We start from the raw sequence: 18,779 nt of genomic DNA, 5'->3' as shown, positions 1-18,779 counted from the left end.
TGTACACAAAGGAGTATTAATGTATTATTCATGAACATTCATGCATGTAATAATGTACAATAATATGGGTTCAGGCAAACTGTTTACCTATATGTTCATGTATAATTGCATTTGTACGTGCACTTCTCTACTACTTGTAAGACTTCAGTTATCCCCATTGTTATGCTGCAACATACATGTATATATTCATACGTTGCTTTCATAATCTGTTGTGTCATGGAATTTAAAACTTGTGCATGTCGTTTGAGTGTTTCCTTCATTAGGCTTTCTTGCTGAAATTATATTCTAAGACTTTGGCATTTCAAAGGTCAACGCACAGTTGTATTTTGATAGTACTATGCTGGCATAATGTACTATATCAGGATAGGCAATGCCCTTTATGTAATTCTAAAGAAGTCGGATATGTCAAAATGTCTTTTATAGCTTCAGCAATACATGTAGATTGCAACTATAAATAAAAAAGAAACAAGATTAAAACCCTGTGCTTACATGTACAATGTAAATGAATGAATTACTAAAATATGTTTTGTATCCAGTGCCACAATCATGAAGTACCTATTTCCTTAATTGTTTAAATAAATCAACTTGGTTATGCATAATCATATTCATAAATTAAATTCTTCTATCTTTTGATTACAGATGGTTATCTAAAAAATGTTTTTTTGAATTCACATCTTAAATACAATTAAATAAAATGGGCTGTACCAATGGTCTGACAGTTCTTTATTCCAACAGGTCGATGGTCTGACAGTTTCATAGTCTGGCAGTTCTAAGAAATTTGATTGAAAAGTAAAAGAAACAATTCATCCATGTACATGTACATATATATCTCAGTCTATAGAGATATATAACCATCAGGGGTTTCATTAATTTTTCAAGCCGGAGGTTCTTTAAAGAAAGTAGAAGTTACCAAATAAATTCAGCAAGGGGTCTGGGGCCGCTTAAGGCCCCAGTGGGTCCACGGCAACCCTTCGTAGGGAGTCTGGGGGTGGGGTGTAGCAAAGCCCCCCCCCCCGGAAGCTCCTGGATGTAAGCCTTTCTTGTTAAATGTTGGCTTGAAAATATGGGATTATGTCTGCAATATTTGATTCAATTAAAACACACAAATTTGAAATCAAGATATATGATGAATCGTAACTGATTTAGTCTCAAAACCCAAAAATCCAGGAGCTCCCCATGATTCCCACCAGACTAATGCTGATAAACTTTGTTGGCTGTTTAATACTATGCCATTTTATATGAAATTCTGATAAATGTCATACTTTGTTCTCAGGCTTTTATTTACTTGTTGCAAAATTTAAACACTAACACATGCAAATAAAAGCATAGGAACAAAACTAAACATTTAATGAAATTCCATAACATGTGGTGGTTCCTGGTGCTGATTAAATTAAAATTCTTCATAATAAAACTTCATTGTTGTTTATTGCCAATAATTATTACTGTGACATGTAGAGCAATTGCATGTGTCTTATTATGAAATGTTGGTCTAAAAATCATAGTCTGATAAAAAATTCTTTGCTTCTTAAAAAGAACAAGGCTGGCAGTTTTAGTCTGGTTGACTTTAAGATGGTCAGAATTTTTTAAACATTACAATGCATTTATTTTCTAATATATCACTGATCATTAAAAATGCCTAATTTCCTCACATTTTACCGAATTTAAAAGAGATGTAGAGTTCAATGCCACCGTTAAACCAAATATCATTAATCATCATTTTCGACTATCACTTTTCCATCCAGTGTTATTGTTTACTATTTCGAGTACTTCCGTTGTAATTTCACGATTGTTTTTCTGTGTTCATTTGGTGGAAATATTATTAATTTGGTGAGTTTTTACTTTATCTTTGTATAAATATACTTCCGATGGTTAATTACATACATTTTGATAATTAGATATTACTTTTGTAGGTTTATTGACTTTAATTTTAATGATAGGCAGATTGGTTTTCGAGTGCACCGCAATTTTTCACTGTATGTTAGGTGCCAATCGATAAATTATTTTCTCAGTGAAGCTTAATAGCGATTTAATTAATTAAATCTTAATTAAGTTCTTTTTACATATTGTATTTTCATGCTTTTGTGTTATTTTCTATTGATTTTCTATTGATATTGTATTACTATTGTGTTTGTATTTTTTTGTTTTTTGATTGGTTATTTTCTTGGTTGACGACATAGGTACATTGTATTTCATTTTTCTATTTTCAGTAAATCGTCAACATCGTCAACATCATCTATATTTTTGTTCAGCTAATGAAATGTACTCTCTGGAATCTCTGGACTCTCTGGTTGTTGTCATTAAAGATGTTACGCATTTACTTATATATTTCCACGCCCATTTGCTAGCCAACACAAGAGAAATGCCTAATTTTTTGGATTTACATATTAAATTCGATGTTCCGAGTTAAATTCGGACTTGTGCCGTTAAAATTAGTATAAAATAATTTAATTAGGCTATTGATTTAAAATTCGGATATTCCCGATAAAATTCGGTGTGTACGATAAAATTAGGATACACAACGTATTTAAATTCGAGGTTGTTCCCATTTAAATTCGAACTTGTTTCTAATTAAATTCGACATTGTTCTCGGTTAAATTCGGTGATGTTCCAGTTAAATTTTCACTAATTTTGTTTAAAGTGTGTCATTAATTTCTTTTGAAACCTAAATTTTTCACGAGTGTAGGTGGCGCTCTTTGTAAAGACAAAATGCTAGTGCCCGGAGAAAATGCTTTAAAGACGCGGTAATCTGTAAAATTAAAACGTGAACATGCTAAAAGGTGTTGGATTCAATGTACAACAACAAGAATTTTTGTGGTGTAACAATGAAATATAAAATTATGAACAATAGATATCACCACTACAAAAAAGTATAGACTTTATGCCGTTGTAAATTAAAACAGCTTTATAGGAGCCGGGTAGTTAACGGGTATTTCTCAAGGAATAAAATGTTTTAACTTGGAACTATACGCATGAGAGCAGAGTATAGACGAATGTGGAATTCCATCCTCTTATATAATTATAATATCACTTGCTAGATTTTAAAATGCTGGTGTCATTGCTTAATTGTCTCGGGCCAGTAGATAGAAAGGTTGATGCTGTATTTTTGGATGTGTATTGGTTTTTTGTTAGTTTGTTTTTTGTTTTTTACAGTAAGACAACCATGTGAAATTCCGATTTTCTGTATGTCATTATCATATTTTTAAGCAGATTCGGACAGATTCGGCTGTACACTAGTACTGTACGTGCGATTTTTAGCTTATTTATCTATTACGAATACATTGTGCACATTAAAAGTGTCAACTGCGGTCGGGTCCATAGATTCCTAACTGATGGTCTTTCGAAGAAAAAAATCGGTATTATACAAGACTGGAAAAATTTTATGACTCTTATACATTCTATAGATTTTTGCATGCACACGTTGTTTCTAATAATTTTATTTACTAGTATTCGACAGCTACCTACTGCATTACATGTCTCCACGGGTAGTGCCATAGACCTATAGTTACAGGTCTATGATTGTGCGGTACTAAAGAAAATTATAATATTCAACCAAACTGTAAAAAGGAAATCTGGATGACCTTATAATTACAATTCAACGTCTGAAATTAACTTTACAAAGTATATTCTCAAACAAATATTTCAGTTTTACTTAAAAAATAATTTTGTAAACACGTACTTCAGTAACCGCAATACCTTTTCATCTTATAGGACTGTATCAAGGACTGTATATAATACATTGTATAGCTTTACTACTTGAGGTCACTACTCTATGGTCAATACGTACATTGTACATGCATATATTCTCAAGCGAATACTATGTAATAAATTTTAAATCCTAGCTTTTCACAATGACAAATTTCATTTTAAGAATAAAAAGGGAAATTAGATGAGTGACACAACATACAAAAACTCACTAGCTCAGGAGCAAACATTATAGGATTTATTAATCAATTACAAGTTATTTCAAGTTTTATGAATATAAAATAAAAAAAGAAGACAAAAACAACCAAAAAAAAAAAACAAAACAAAACAAAAAAACAGTTAATTCAATTTAACAGAAGCCCATAATCGTCTCCACTGTGGTAGCATTTTACAGCGTCCATCAGTTTCTTACCCTGCAGTGCAACCACATGTGCTGTGTACAGCTATGTTAGTGTCTCAGCAAACTTCTTCTGCAAGCTGTGGAGGAAAAGCATTGTTACGCACGACTCAAACAACATTCTTCACTATGTATATCTACATATTATGTTTATTGACAGACCCGACAGGTGAGCTGTAAACGTTCATTTACATACACAACGCGAGCACACACTACGTGCCGATTGATTGACGCTCCAGGGCGATAAATAAACATCCTTTTCCTAATCATGTATCACTTGTTAAAAAATCGGAGTCTTCAACCTCGGGGTTTTCTTTGGAAAGGAGGAGGGGGTAACTTCCGATGTGATAGGAATGAGCCGCTGTGCTGTTCTACCGCACTGTCAACGATTATGGAAAAAATATTAAAAGGCAATTCAAATTATGCTTTGTAAGTGTGATATGCAAAAACACGCCACAAGTTTGGGGAACTACAGATTCTTTACAAAAAACAATGCATGTTTTTGTTATCATTTTCCGTTGCGTAAAAAAAACTTTTTTATGGCAGTAATAATTTGAGTTTCTCATTCGGCAAAAGAACAACTCAAATATGTATCTCGTTGATTTTATATATTTTTTTTAAATCGCTGTAAAGTATATAATATAATAACATATACATGTATGTTATTTTTTTTCTATTTTCAGATGGACAGAATATGTAGTGATTTTGATAGTTAGCCACTTTACTTAAAGTGTGTAAACTACACGCTTAGATTTAATTGATGCTGGTATAAACTGTCGGTGCACGGATAAGATTAACCCTTTATAAATCCTGTCTTAGTAATATCTTATAAAATTTTCAAAGATCACGTTATCAAGTTGATTTCGAACAATTCGTTTTCAGATAATCTTTTGTCATTTAAAGATGTGTGCAATTAAATATAAACTTTAAGAATATCCAAGCGATGAACATAAAATGGATGTTACAATAAACATGAAATTATGATGAAATGAAAAAAGAAAAAAACGGGGTGTGATACAAGGATAATTGGGTCAACAAATTTTGATTGCCACAGGAAATAGGGAGTGGTGGGTAGGATCGGGTAATTTAGCATCCTGTGGCGGAGCGCAAAGGTTCTTACTCCGATTGAATACCACACAGGCGGTCAGTCTAACCACCACAAAGACCGGCCTTAGTGCACTAAGACAATAACAGTTGTACTAAGACCAATAATATGATGTTTTTCTCAAATAAAAGTACCACCACCGAATTAGGTATCTAAAAATGCATGTGTTGCACCTAATTATACATAGAAATAGTCATCGAATAGTTAGATATTTAATCATTTGTGCAAAGTTTTCTGTTTGTGGGGACAAAGACCACGGGTACATAGCGATTTCATCTCTAGAACTTACTTCTGTTGGTAAACACACAGACGTAAAACACAAATTGATGTCAATGTATTTATGATATACATGTAGATCACAATAAATTATGGAATTTTCCCTGTACATGTATAATAAATTTCTAAATTTCACATGTGAAATAAAGCCTTTAGTTCCGCTCTCGGATTTTCTTAGGCCAAAATACTGATAAATTTAAAATTTATTTGAAAATTGCTATAAACTGTTGAGAAAATCTATAAGATAAATATGTAACCAATTGGTTATTGTAAATGACCAAAGTATAATAATATCTTGAGATTTAACTGTTAATTCTAGGGGTTCTTCGGCACTTGTGATCATGTTTCGGTTTTTTACTCTATCCAATTAATTATCATATCTACATTTCTTCAAGTAATAACATGTATTAAAATCACTTGTCAGTTCGGAAAAAAAACGATATCCTTTTATGATTTTAAAGTACATGAAATAATAAATTATCGATGGTTGCCCCATATAGTTATAATACTGGTAAATGAAAACATAGTCACTGCCGGATGTCCGCATGGCTGATTTTAAATAGGAACAAGCGAATTCTCATATATATTTATGTTGTTTTTTATTTCAAATTGATGAAAATGCATGCATTTACTTTTATTGCTCAAGTTGAATAAATTTTTAAGGGATTTCAATTTTCACATCATTTCCTGTTTTAATTTCAACTCAATTTTTACTCTTGCGATTTTAAATTACATGAAATATTTAATGAATAAATTATCTACAATTGAATAATAAATGAAAACCTAGGCACTACCGGATGTCTACACGTCTGATTTTAAATATTTTGAACCAATGTTCAACTAAAAAATAAAAATATCCACACCCAATTGTAGACATCAAAGAGTCCAGGTCAGGGTATGTTACCCACGTAATGGCTGACGTGCCGGAAAAACTTTGTACAAAAGAAGTCTAAAAATCTGACGATGTAATTACTTTTTTATAATTAACTTAGAGCATTACGTGCAGTTTTACATGTCATTTCCACTGGTAGTACTTTTACTTGTGAAAATTGTCTTTTAATGGTTTGTTTTTTGTTTGTTTGTTTGTTGGGGTTTAACGTCCGAGCAGCAATATTTCACCTATATTCAGACGATGAACATGAAATTGATGATAAAAATGAACATGAAATGATGATGAAATGAAAAAGGGATGGGACACAAGGGCAATGGGGTCGACAAATTTTGATTGCCACTGAAAATAGGGAGAGGTGGTAGGGTCGGGCAATTTAGCCTCCTGTGGCGGAGCCCTATGGTTCCTACTCCGGAAGAATACCACAGTAGGGTTCTTTAACGTGCGAGGAACGTGGGATCTTTCCCAACACGGTGCACCATTATGGTTTGCGGTCAGGTTTTCTGTATTATAGCCTGACAACCCCAGCATGTAACACGCCAGGGGTACCCCCATTCCACCACCTGGGGCACACATCCCAGTTGTTTTGTGGGCAGAGCGCCCTAGCCCCCGGCTAGGTTTCTGAGCACTATTAAGTCGCCTTTTCCGACAAGCTTAGCGCTGCTGCAGGCCTATTCTTTTAACATCCGGACCTGTACGGGGTTCTTTTATTGGTCTTAGTGCAACTCTTATGGTCTTAGTGCACTAAGATCGGTCTTTGCGGTGTTTAGACGGACCCCCACACAGGGTTCTGTAACGTGCGAGGAGCGTGGTATCTTTCCCAACAAGTTGCACTTGTATGATGTGCGGTCGGGATATCCGTATATTTGCCTAATGATCCCAGAATGTAACGTGCCAGTGTTACCCCATGCACAAGGTTCTAAGCACTATTAAGTCGGCTTTAGCGACAAGCCTGGCGCTGTTACCGTCTATTCTTTTGACACGTACTATGATCCGAACGGGGCTAGAATTTGTTTTAAAAAGACAGACAAAACCCCCTTTTTAGCTTACTGTACAATGCTATTATCTTAGTAGTTTTAAAAAATGAACACTTTTAACTACCTGTTAATTACATAAATGAAATAAACATTCTGTTCTTAATCGTGTATGGCTTGTTGAAAAATCGGAGTCTTCAACCTCGAGGTTTTCTTTGGGGAGTAACTTCCGATGTGATAGGGATGAGCCGCTGTGCTGTTCTACACAACTGTCAACGATTTTGGGAAAAAATATTAAAAGGCAATTCAAATTATGCTTTGTAAGTGTGATATGCACAAACACGCCACAAGTTTGGGGAACTACAACTTCTTTACAAAAACAACACGTTTTTGTTAGTGTTTTCCGTTGCGTAACAAAACTTTTTTATGGCAGTAAAAGTTTCTCATTCAGCAAAGGAACAACTCAAATATGTATCTCGTTGATTTTATCATTTTTTTAAATCGCTGTAAAGTATATAATATAATAACATATACATGTATGTTATTTTTTTTTTCTATTTTCAGATGGACAGAATATGTAGTGATTTTGATAGTTAGCCACTTTACTTAAAGTGTGTAAACTACACGCTTAGATTTAATTGATGCCGGTATAAACTGTCGGTGCACGGATAAGATTAACCCTTTATAAATCCTGTCTTAGTAATATCTTATAAAATTTTCAAAGATCACGCTATCAAGTTGATTTCGAACAATTCGTTTTCAGATAATCTTTTGTCATTTAAAGATGTGTGCAATTAAATATAAACTTTAAGAATATCCAAGCGATGAACATAAAATGGATGTTACAATAAACATGAAATTATGATGAAATGAAAACAAACAAAAAAAGGGGTGGATACAAGGATAATAGGGTATAAAAATTTTGATTGCTGCTGGAAATAGCGAGTGGTGGGTAGGGTCGGTGAATTTAGCATCTTGTGGCGGAGAGCAAAGATTCCTACTCCGATTGAATACCACACAGGGTTCTGTAACGTGCGATGAGCGTGGTATCTTTCCCAACAAATTGCACTTTTATGATGTGCAGTCGGGATTTCAGTATTTTTGCTTAACGATTTGAGAATGTAACATGCCAGGGTTATCCCATGTACAACTTGAACACACAACCCTACTGCTCTGTGGGCAGAGCGCCTCGGCCACCGGTCAAGGTTCTAAGCACTATTTGGTTGCTTTTTACAACAAGCCTGACGCTGCTGCCGTCTATTCTTTTGACACCCGGGTCCGCACGGGATTAGAATTTGTTTTAAAAAGACAGACAAAACCCCTTTTTAGCTTACTGTACACTGCTATTATCTTAGTAGTTTCCAAAAATGAACACTTTAATTACAGGCTTCATAGTAAAACGAAAGTAGAATGCATCGTTATATGTGCCATCCCGCCGAGGCGGATGGCAAACGTTAAAATTTCGAGTACTTAAATTCAAGCTGAACCTCAATTTTGTGTTAGTTGTCAACATAATAATTCGATAGAATATTTGTTTAGATAATAAATGATTTCCCTAGATGTATTTATATAACCATGACACAAAAAAGGAATATCTTAATCATTAATTAATGACTTCGCCCCTGGGCCCTGATTACCTACTTACGGTCGGCTATGCAATACACACGACTGTCAAGAGAATTCACAAGGGGTCTGTGGATACGGTTTTGTAAAATAAATGTAAACACCCTGCACTGACAGTGTGATATACATGTAATTAACGGCCTAATGCACTTCGCATTGTTTCGTATATTCTGCGTACGTGCATAAATCTAGGTGTATATCTCGAAAATTCAAACAGTCGTTATGCCACTGTTTTCCGTGGATCGTTTAACATACTTCAAGTAATCAAAAAACTATTTTTTGTACTTAAACGGGTCAGATATGTTTAATTCACATTAATGCTGTGGTCATAAATGTTTGTCCATGGCCAGACTGAAACCAACAATAATCATTTATATCAACTCTAAATAAATTAATAACTATTCTAGATGTACATGTATCTAAACTTGGATTGTGATTAATATTTGACACAGAATAATATAATATCAAAATCACACCATCACATATTTTCACAAATTCCTGAATGGTTTCAATAACAGCTATCATAGCCAATCCCTTAATTACTTTTTGATGAGTTAAATACTGTGGTAGGAGTTCTACCCACTTAAATATTATGACATTAACTGTCTGGATTGCAGGAAAGAAACTTGTGTACCCCTTCCCCAATTGCCGAAAAAACCTATCCAAGCCTATTTGTTTGTTGTACATGTATGCTATTTTTTTATTTCATTTTTTAGTACTTCGTACTATTGTTCATACTTCTGATAATATATACACGAGATTAAAAAATGGGGGACAAAGGTCATTTAGGCCTTAATTGATCATGGTTTCATTTCGCGTCAACGTTTTTCAAATTATATTATTTTGGTACTTCTAGTTTTGTATAAACCCAATATCTGGAGGTAATATTTATGAAAAATAAAGATATGATATACAAACGAAAAAAAAATTAATTTTAGATGGAGGAGCGTAGATCCGGTACACCCGTCCTTGGATTCGTGCCTGCAGATTGAAACCGTTCCATTGGTAGTGAATCAAGATTTTTTTAAAATGTAGCGTAGAATAGATTATTCCGAAACCAAGGAGTTAAATATAAATCCTTGCCGAAACAAAAATAATTATATTTAAAGGGGTAAAAAAGCAGTCTTTGGTGGTCATATATATTGTTACCTGGGGATACATTTTAGATACTATTATAGCATTTCAGAGTCACCAATATTTTGTAAGATTGTGAGTCTCAAAAATCGATGTACAATGTAATCAGTCTTTTCAAAATGCGAATTTGGACTTAAATAGCTAAACATGTTACAATATTGTCAGTGTGGCATTTAAGTGTGATTGTTATTTTTCTGACTTGTAAATATCAATATTATTTGCGTGTACACATTTGAATGATAATGTATTGTATACCTATATACATAGAGGTGTGGCTTAGTGCTGAAACCTAGATTATACAGCGAAAAGAGCATACACACGGCGTGCGGATCAAACAAAAAATATTGGCCCGATACCAACCGTTCCTGCTGCTGCGTTCCTGCTTATTCCATTACAAATACTTGATGGCATTTCAACCGCTAATCATTTGCATACCTACATGTACCTATATCTCAATTGCATGAATATTTATCGGTGTCTTCGGGAATATGCACCAACTCTTCAAAAATGGAACTGAATTGATTGCATATTGAACTTACCCTGTATTGCATGGCACTTAAAATACTATGCATACTTTCAAACCAGTTATCTGATTCGCATGATACCTCGCTACTTCGGCTGGCGGGGTATACAAAACCCAAGATCAGAAAAAAAAAACAATGTTTTAAAAAATATTTATAAAACACTTGATATATGAACACAAAAAATAATCGAGAATGGCCCTTGTTATGGTTTTATGGATGATATAAACAGCGCACAATCCGATTGCATCTACATGTCCGTAAATACAGTACATGTTTACGGCAAATTCGAAATATTGTATAGGTTTCAAAATGTAATACCCAATAAGCGGGGTCTAGGTTAATAATGATGTAGGGGATGCATTTATTTTTTTCCTCATTTAAATAAATCTTCAAACTTAGATTATTAAAACCATGTCACATAAGTTACATAATTTTGTGATTACATATATCCACATGTAGGTACTGTTAATGTTTATTTAAGTGTGTTTATCCCCTTTATAATTGAGAATTTAATCTATTTAAAGCAAAATGATGGGCATTTGGTAAAAATCATCTTTTTTAATAAAAACAAGCTGTTAATACCATATGTTTTTATAGACTTGACATGTATACATTTTTTGGTCTGTAATGAGCGCCCCGTACGGAGATCTTGATTAGTAGATATTGGCAGAGCCAGCTTCCGTGAAACCTTACCGAAGAACTCAGGCAAATATGTCCTACTACATGTAACAGCCAAGCGGCTGTGTTGATTTCCTGGCTCACTCTCATACAAATGTACCCTATGCGGGTCTGAGAGTATTATACACGCTAAAGTAAGTCAACGTACCGAAGAGTGAAACAAATCTGGATCGGACACCCCCCCTTTTTAATGTAAAATGACCCTCCCCCTGATTTTGCAATGTTTTAAATAAATGAGGTCTTTCACATATCACTGGTTTATTCGGTATACAGTATATTATAACAATTCTTAGAGAAAAGTAGATCAATATTTGACACAAGACATTCTTACTAATAAGTGTGTGATACTTTTATTCTTTTAGTGGTTTCCATGTACCATGGTTTTTGTTCTGTATGCTCGCCAAGGGAACGTTCTTCTAACACTTTAGAATGTATTTTATAGTGCGTGAAACATGTGAGTGTTTAGAATAAACAAAGCCGATGTAATTAAACGCGATTAATAGAATTAATTTGGAAATTGAGAGTTTAATAAACATCTTGCATTTATCGCGAAAGTGACTCGATTGGTGTGGTAGCACGTGCGACTTCTTTTATCTGTGCACAGTGTCAGCTAGCAACTTCCATTATTTGCAAACGCATTTCACAGTTTGCAATCTTTTATTTAATGACTTAATAAAAAAACTGTATCAAAAAACAAGTATACGACATAGAATACGGGCATGGTTAATGGGTGTTTACTGGAGCTTTTAATTCTACAAAAATTTTCTTTTGGAATTAGGTAAAATACAACTTTTATGGATATATACAATGTGCATGTACTTCAGTCAGTTTAGATTGCAAGTTGACTGTAAACAGAATTCGGAGGTAGTTCATCCATCTTGTCGCTGGCAAGTTTTTTTCTACAATTACCTGATAAATTGATTACATGTATTCAAAATGATCTGTTACAGTATATTTTTTTTAAATCAAACGAAGGCATACTGAATTCACGAAATATGAATGAAAATTTATTATAACAACAAAATGTTTACTTAAATATATATATTTTTAAATAAATGTAAATAATTTTAAGAATCAAAATGAAAATAAAAAACAATTTTGATATATATATTTTTTTAAAATACACACAATAACACTATCTGTTGTCACACCTGCTTGCATCGATAGAAATCAATTCAATTGTAAACGACCGTTTGTGCAACTTATACTCCAATTTAACAAGTGGACAACTCGTCCGTCCGTCTGTCATTTACAAAACATATTAATTCCAACATTCTTCCAAAAAAGTCACCTTTTTACCTGTAATTAACATCACCAATTAAATAATGTTTTTACAAGCTAATCCGATTGTTTGTCCAATGTTTACACAATAATTCCACCTATTCCAACATGAAATTTTTGTTTTTTTAACTTAAATTTCAAAATATTGGAATAGGTGGAATGAACCATTTCGGCAGGCCGAATATCGTCAACTCCCAATATGGCTTGAATGATTTTTAATTTCGATTGATTGATTGTTGGGATGTAAAGTCCGAGCAGCAATATTTCAGTTATATTCAGACGATGAACATGAAATGATGATGAAATAAAAATTGGATGGGACACAAGGGTCGACAAATTTAGATTGCCATTAGAAAAAGGGAGGGATGGGTAGGGTCGGGTAATTTAGCCTACTCAAAGGTTCCTACTCCTATCGAATACCGCAGCAGGGTTCTTTAACGTGCGATGAACGTGGCATCTTTCCCAAAACGGTGCACCACTATGGTTTGCGGTCAGGTTTTCCGTATTACAGCCTCACAACCCCATCATGTAACACGCCAGGGGTACCCCATTCCACCACCTGGGGCACGCATCCCAGTTGCTCTGTAGGCAGAGCGCCTAGCCCCCGGCTAGGTTTCTGAGCACTATTTAAACGCCTTTTACGACAAGCTTATCGCTGCTGTATGCCTATTCTTTTGACACCCGGACCTGCACGGGGCTTTTAAATTTGGTGTTAGGCTTTACCTACAAAGGGCATACGTTGTAAGTGATTTTGGATTCTCTCCGATATCCTGTTCTGTGAGCCTTTTTCACTATTCACCTTTTTAAATTTTCACTTCTAGGGCTCACAACTGATGAATTGGTTTTAAATTTGGTGGGTGTCTTTATATAGATGGCGCATACATACGATGTCTGGGGTGATGTCTGATATTAACTTCCTGTACAAGTGGCGATATACCTAGCGCGACAACGCATGTAATCTTCATGTTCGAAATGTAATTTAGATCCGACTATCAAATGATATATTTATTAATAAATATTCATTATTTCGTTCACATGCAAATAATTCACATTTTGTTGTGACCACTGACTTTAGATAGAGTGTTTTTTCGTTTTTTGTTTTTCGTTTTTTTATTATTGGGACTGAAGTCCTGAATTAATACATTATTCCTTATAGCCAGACTATTATGTTTTTGTTGAGCATTTTCGTAAAGATGGTTAAATATTTTTTTACAATCGTATGTTTAAAAATGAGGAGCTGAAATTACAAATACCCGTTATAATGTATTTTTTACTTATTACTTTTTATTTATTTTCAATAATTAATTAATATTATCATATATGATAAAAAATACTTCTTTTTTTTATTGTACGCTAATTTATTACTCACGTTAGCCTGTTCACGTTTAAATTTTACAAATTACCGCGTCTTTAAAGAATTTACTCCGGGCACTAGCATTTTCTCTTTACGAAGAGCGCCACCTACACTAGTGAAAAATTTAGGTTTCAAAAGAAATTTATGACACATTTTAAACAAAATTAGTGAAAATTTAACTGGAACATCACCGAATTTAACCGAGAACAACGTCGAATTTAATTAGGAACAAGTTCCAGTTTAAATGAGAACAACCTCGAATTTAAATACGCTGTGTATCCTAATTTTATCGTACACACCAAATTTTATTGGATATATCCGAATTTTAAATTGATAGCCTAATTTAATTATTTTATACTAATTTTGACGGCACAAGTCCGAATTTAACTCGGAACATCGAATTTAATATGTAAATCCGAAAAAAATAGGCATTTCTCTTTTAAATTCGGTAAAACGTGAGGGAATTAGGCATTTTTAATGATTAGCGTATAGCAGTGTTGAATCTCAGATCCAATATTTTTTTTAAATTCTTTTGAGCAAAGGCCAGACATGTTCTTTTTCAACTTAGGGTTGCCAGAATATTTTTACAAAAACTCCCCCTCCCCGCTGAATCGAATAGTCGTCTCTTAAATTATATTCTGTACAAGTTTGTTTCACGACGTTGACTCGTTGTCAACACTAAAACTTCCTACTCTCGTCTGCACAAATCACAACAAATATCGGGAAAAATGACGGGTATGGGGCAATTCCAACTACGAACGGCATTTTTTTACACGTTTTCATAGAATCTTTACTTGTGTTAAGCTTTTTGTTCAGCAAAAAATGATCGGTGGTTAAGTCACCACATGTTTTCTATATCGTCCTATGTTAAAGCGCTTTACCGATTAGATTCCGACGCAGACCTCGACGAAGACACCAATATAAACAATAATAAAAACTAAAGATCGCGATTTTGGAGACATAGCCTACAGGTCTCAGTATCGGATTTTTTTTCCCATAGACTTCTATAGTGAAGTGCATATTTTTAGGATTTTTTTTAAAAAATATGTAAATTGATTCAATAAAACTTTCACTTATGTAGCATTTCTAAGGACATGTGAAAAAATAATTTCCCGCAAAGAAAATAGGGTGAGTCCATGAAGATCGGACAGAAAAGTAGTCTTGAACTATAAATAGCCATTTTCCCTACATTCACTTTCGTTTGCACTCACCAAACCAACCTTTTCAGTGGAACATTTTTATGATATTATGTTAGATTTTCTTTTAAAAAAGTTCTCCATCTTACAGTGTGATGTTTGCTCTATTTTATAAGTCATTGTTCATATCTTTTGACAAAACACTAGTTTGTCGAGAGGCAAAAAGAAAATGCACTATATTTTTATAGCATCCATGTTTTGACGTACACCCGCTTAGGGATATGCAATACGATACTGGTACCTACAGACAGAACGATCTCAGATATTTATTTACTAGTTTTCCTCATGATTTTTTTTTGCTTTTATTTTATTCTGCCAGACGCTACCGTAGCTGCGTAAAAGTACCGGGTACCGGCTCTTAATGAAAGCACTGCATTAATAATAATAATTGTCTGTCACATATCTTCAGAGCGCATATCCAATTAAAACTACGAAACTGAATACATGTATAATGAAACCAGTCAATAGGCGTAAATCTTTACCTAGCTCCCCGTTGTAGCCAGTACTATCAGTCAAAATTAGTTGTCAACTTATAAAGTCAAAAATTATGAGATAAAAAGTTCCAGAAAGGTCTTAAGTAGTAGTCTTTGTAAGAATCATGCAAATTCTGTAAAACCTGATACATTGTACATCCTAAAAAAGGCTACACATTTTTTTGTTATTATGTTACTTAATAGGTCTATATGATAAATTATATACGCATTCATTCCAATCTGTTTGATCTTAGAGATAATTCACATTGAAAATCCAACAGCTTCTGTTGTATTTTAGTGTCACTTACCAGGGGCTAATCCAAGATTTGAGTTTAGTGGGGGCGTTAATTGAATTTAATGCCACGCAAAGCAAGGCAAAAATATTGTGCGGTGAAACTTGTGGTGAAATTTTTTTTCTTATCAATTCAAGGGGGGTGTACACCCAGCACGCCAGTCTTTGGACCTGCACCTGCTTACAGAGTAAACTCCCTTAATTTTGAATTCTACAGTACATTATGATATTTATTTCCTAAAGACAAGGGTGATATGAAGAGCCACATATTAATTTCTGTTTACTTTTAAACATATTAAAACAAACACAATACAATTGTATTTATAAATCCCAGGTTCAAGGACCAATTTTAAACATGTTCTAGCAATAACAAGTCCTGGATTGCAGAGTGGGGGGTACATGTTTATGTACATAATGATAGGGGTGTCAGTCCTTCTGTCCATACTTCCTTCCTTCTGTTACAGAAAGTTGGACTCATCCATTAATCCTCCTACACCACTGAATAGAATATGTATGAATTTTCACAGAATCTTTATTACATGTACATATATATTCACATTGTGTACCTCCTACTTTAGGTTTGAAATAACATATATGTTGTGAAGTGGCTCAAATTAAATGTACATTGTAAATAAGAATATTGTATAAGTAAACAAAAGCCACTTTTAAAAGTTAAAAAGGAATAACATGTAAATAAAATACATGTATCGATAAAATGTAAAGAAAAAAACAAAGAATATGGGCTACAATTGTTGGCCTTATGGTCTTTGTCAGGGCCATTTGCAATGCAGGACATACCCTGACAAGTTTGTCGGTCAGGTACATTTTGAACAGTACATGTATCCCGAAGTCAGACTGGCTCTATCCACAATTGCTACAAATGTACCAACATTCATTGATTATAGACTAACAGCTAACAAAATTCCAGTAAGGTTCGGTTGTGTGAGATCCATAAGTCATACATGTGCATGCACATACATGTATGATAAACTACAGTATATGCTTACGATTTTTGACTGATTGATTGATTGATTGTTGGAGTTTAACGCCCGAGCAGCAATATTTCAGTTATATTTAGGTGATGAACATGAGGTGGATGATAAAATGAACATGAAATGAAATGAAAAATGAGATGGGAGACAAGGATAATGGGGCCAACAAATTTTGATTGCCACTGGAAATAGGGAGAGGTGGGTAGGGTCAGGCAATTTAGCCTTCTGTGGCGGAGCCCTATGGTTCCTACTCCAGGAGAATACCACAGTAGGGTTCTTTAACGTGCGGGGATTTTTGAAATTTTTGTCCATTTTTCACCAATATAATGTCAAATTACCGTTGATTATCAAATGACTATGGCTAAGCTTCAATGTCAAGACGCTCATACCAACCTATTATATTTTTTCCATACCACACTCTATATATGATGCTTTTATTTCAATAATTTCTAAATGGTCAATTTCTTCTTGGATCAATAATGTTTCTAGTATATTCCACAGTTAAAGTGACAGCCCTGTGTACAATGTACCCCTTCTGTTTGCTAATCCCACTGTCTCAGAAGTTGAGATCAATATTGTTTAAGTATTGTAAACAGTATCTGATTTTGTTCAATCTCATTTTAACTGACTTTTTGTGTATACAATGAATGTCCTAGATCTTGACCTTGTAACAGTTTTGCTTACCTTGAGGCATGACCATCAATAAACTTTCATTCTGCTATTCACATTTTGTTTCACCATATTGGTGAAATGTTATATCTTGCTGAATAAAACTGAATTCAAGATTCCGTCACTGGATTCATTACGGATACATGTATATATTACAAGTCCATATCGCCATTATCGGCACCAACGTGATCGGCACACGCTTTATGATAAGAAACAGACGTTTTTTTTACTGCAGGATATTTCCTTCGAATAAGACTTATCACAATTATAATAACATCTTAAACTTCAAACACACGGTGTGGGATTTTCCCCTTTCTCTTCTGTACTCATCATGTGCGCATGTAGATCAGATCCAACAACACGATTATTTAAATATAAACAACTTAAATTAGGTCCAGCTGATCCGTTCATTTCTTATATATGACGTCAATAAATGATATATCTCAGTCCAGTTCATCCCACTAACTTTTTGGGGTCACGAGGTACATAGTGCAGCTTACGGACTTGTTGTGCATGAACAAAAAATAGGTGCCGTAAGCTGGCCCCGTATATAGGTTTTAGCAGTAAGCTGGCCTCGAGAAACGATGTAGATGTTTATTTTTAGAATTACGATAAGGCCTTCGACCACGGTTTAACAGCGTTATTTTCGAAGACAAATACATTTAAAAATAAATTCACAAAATTAAATTATGGTCCTTGCATGCGATCACATTGAATTTGAATAAAATAAAACCTTTTTTAACCAAAAATGCGCACTTTTCCGTTACCGACGTTGATTCGGGCAATATAATAACCGTCTTTAACGGTCAGACAATATGTCTTCTTGGCATATTTGAAGACTATGACATATTGTGTTCATAATTATTGAGTTATCTTTTCTATTGGTAAGGGCGAAAAATTCAGGATTTTGCAGGGCCATTTTTCTTAATAAGCGTTTTTACTCCTTTGTGGTTAATTCTGACATGGTAGATACATGAGCTGTACTATGAGTTCCAAATCATTATTTAATCTCCACTTGTCAGTTCCATATATGGAAATATTAATATCCGAACCTCATTTTCTGTCTTTAACTCAAGGGAGCTCCTTGTTTAAAGTAAAGTATATGTACTAGTACAAACAACTGTTCTAAACTATAGATATGGTCATTTCAATTATAATAAATCCAGTAAAAATTATACCAATATCATAGTTTAAAAAAAGATATAGCTTTTCATATGTAG

General features: G+C 33.9%; 1 long non-coding RNA gene across 10 annotated transcripts in view; it reads right to left on the bottom strand.

Moving 5' to 3' along the window:
• The window catches only part of LOC148602247 (uncharacterized), a 35,144-nt gene extending 16,964 nt beyond the window's left edge, over window positions 1–18,180 (bottom strand). For 2 of the 10 annotated variants that reach the window (XR_015916297.1, XR_015916293.1), the window contains exon 1: window positions 17,575–18,160. This is a non-coding gene — a long non-coding RNA (uncharacterized LOC148602247). The other 8 variants (XR_015916295.1, XR_015916299.1, XR_015916291.1 and 5 more) reach the window with 7 other exon arrangements.
• Between the last annotated feature and the right edge of the window lie 599 nt (window positions 18,181–18,779).

This window comes from Perna viridis, chromosome 11 (assembly GCF_037379345.1).
Source record: "Perna viridis isolate PV_CMFRI_1.1 ecotype Kerala chromosome 11, ASM3737934v1, whole genome shotgun sequence".
Classification (NCBI taxonomy): domain Eukaryota; kingdom Metazoa; phylum Mollusca; class Bivalvia; order Mytilida; family Mytilidae; genus Perna; species Perna viridis.
The sequence above is the reverse complement of the archived record's forward strand: the minus strand, read 5'-3'. Positions and strand labels throughout refer to the sequence as shown.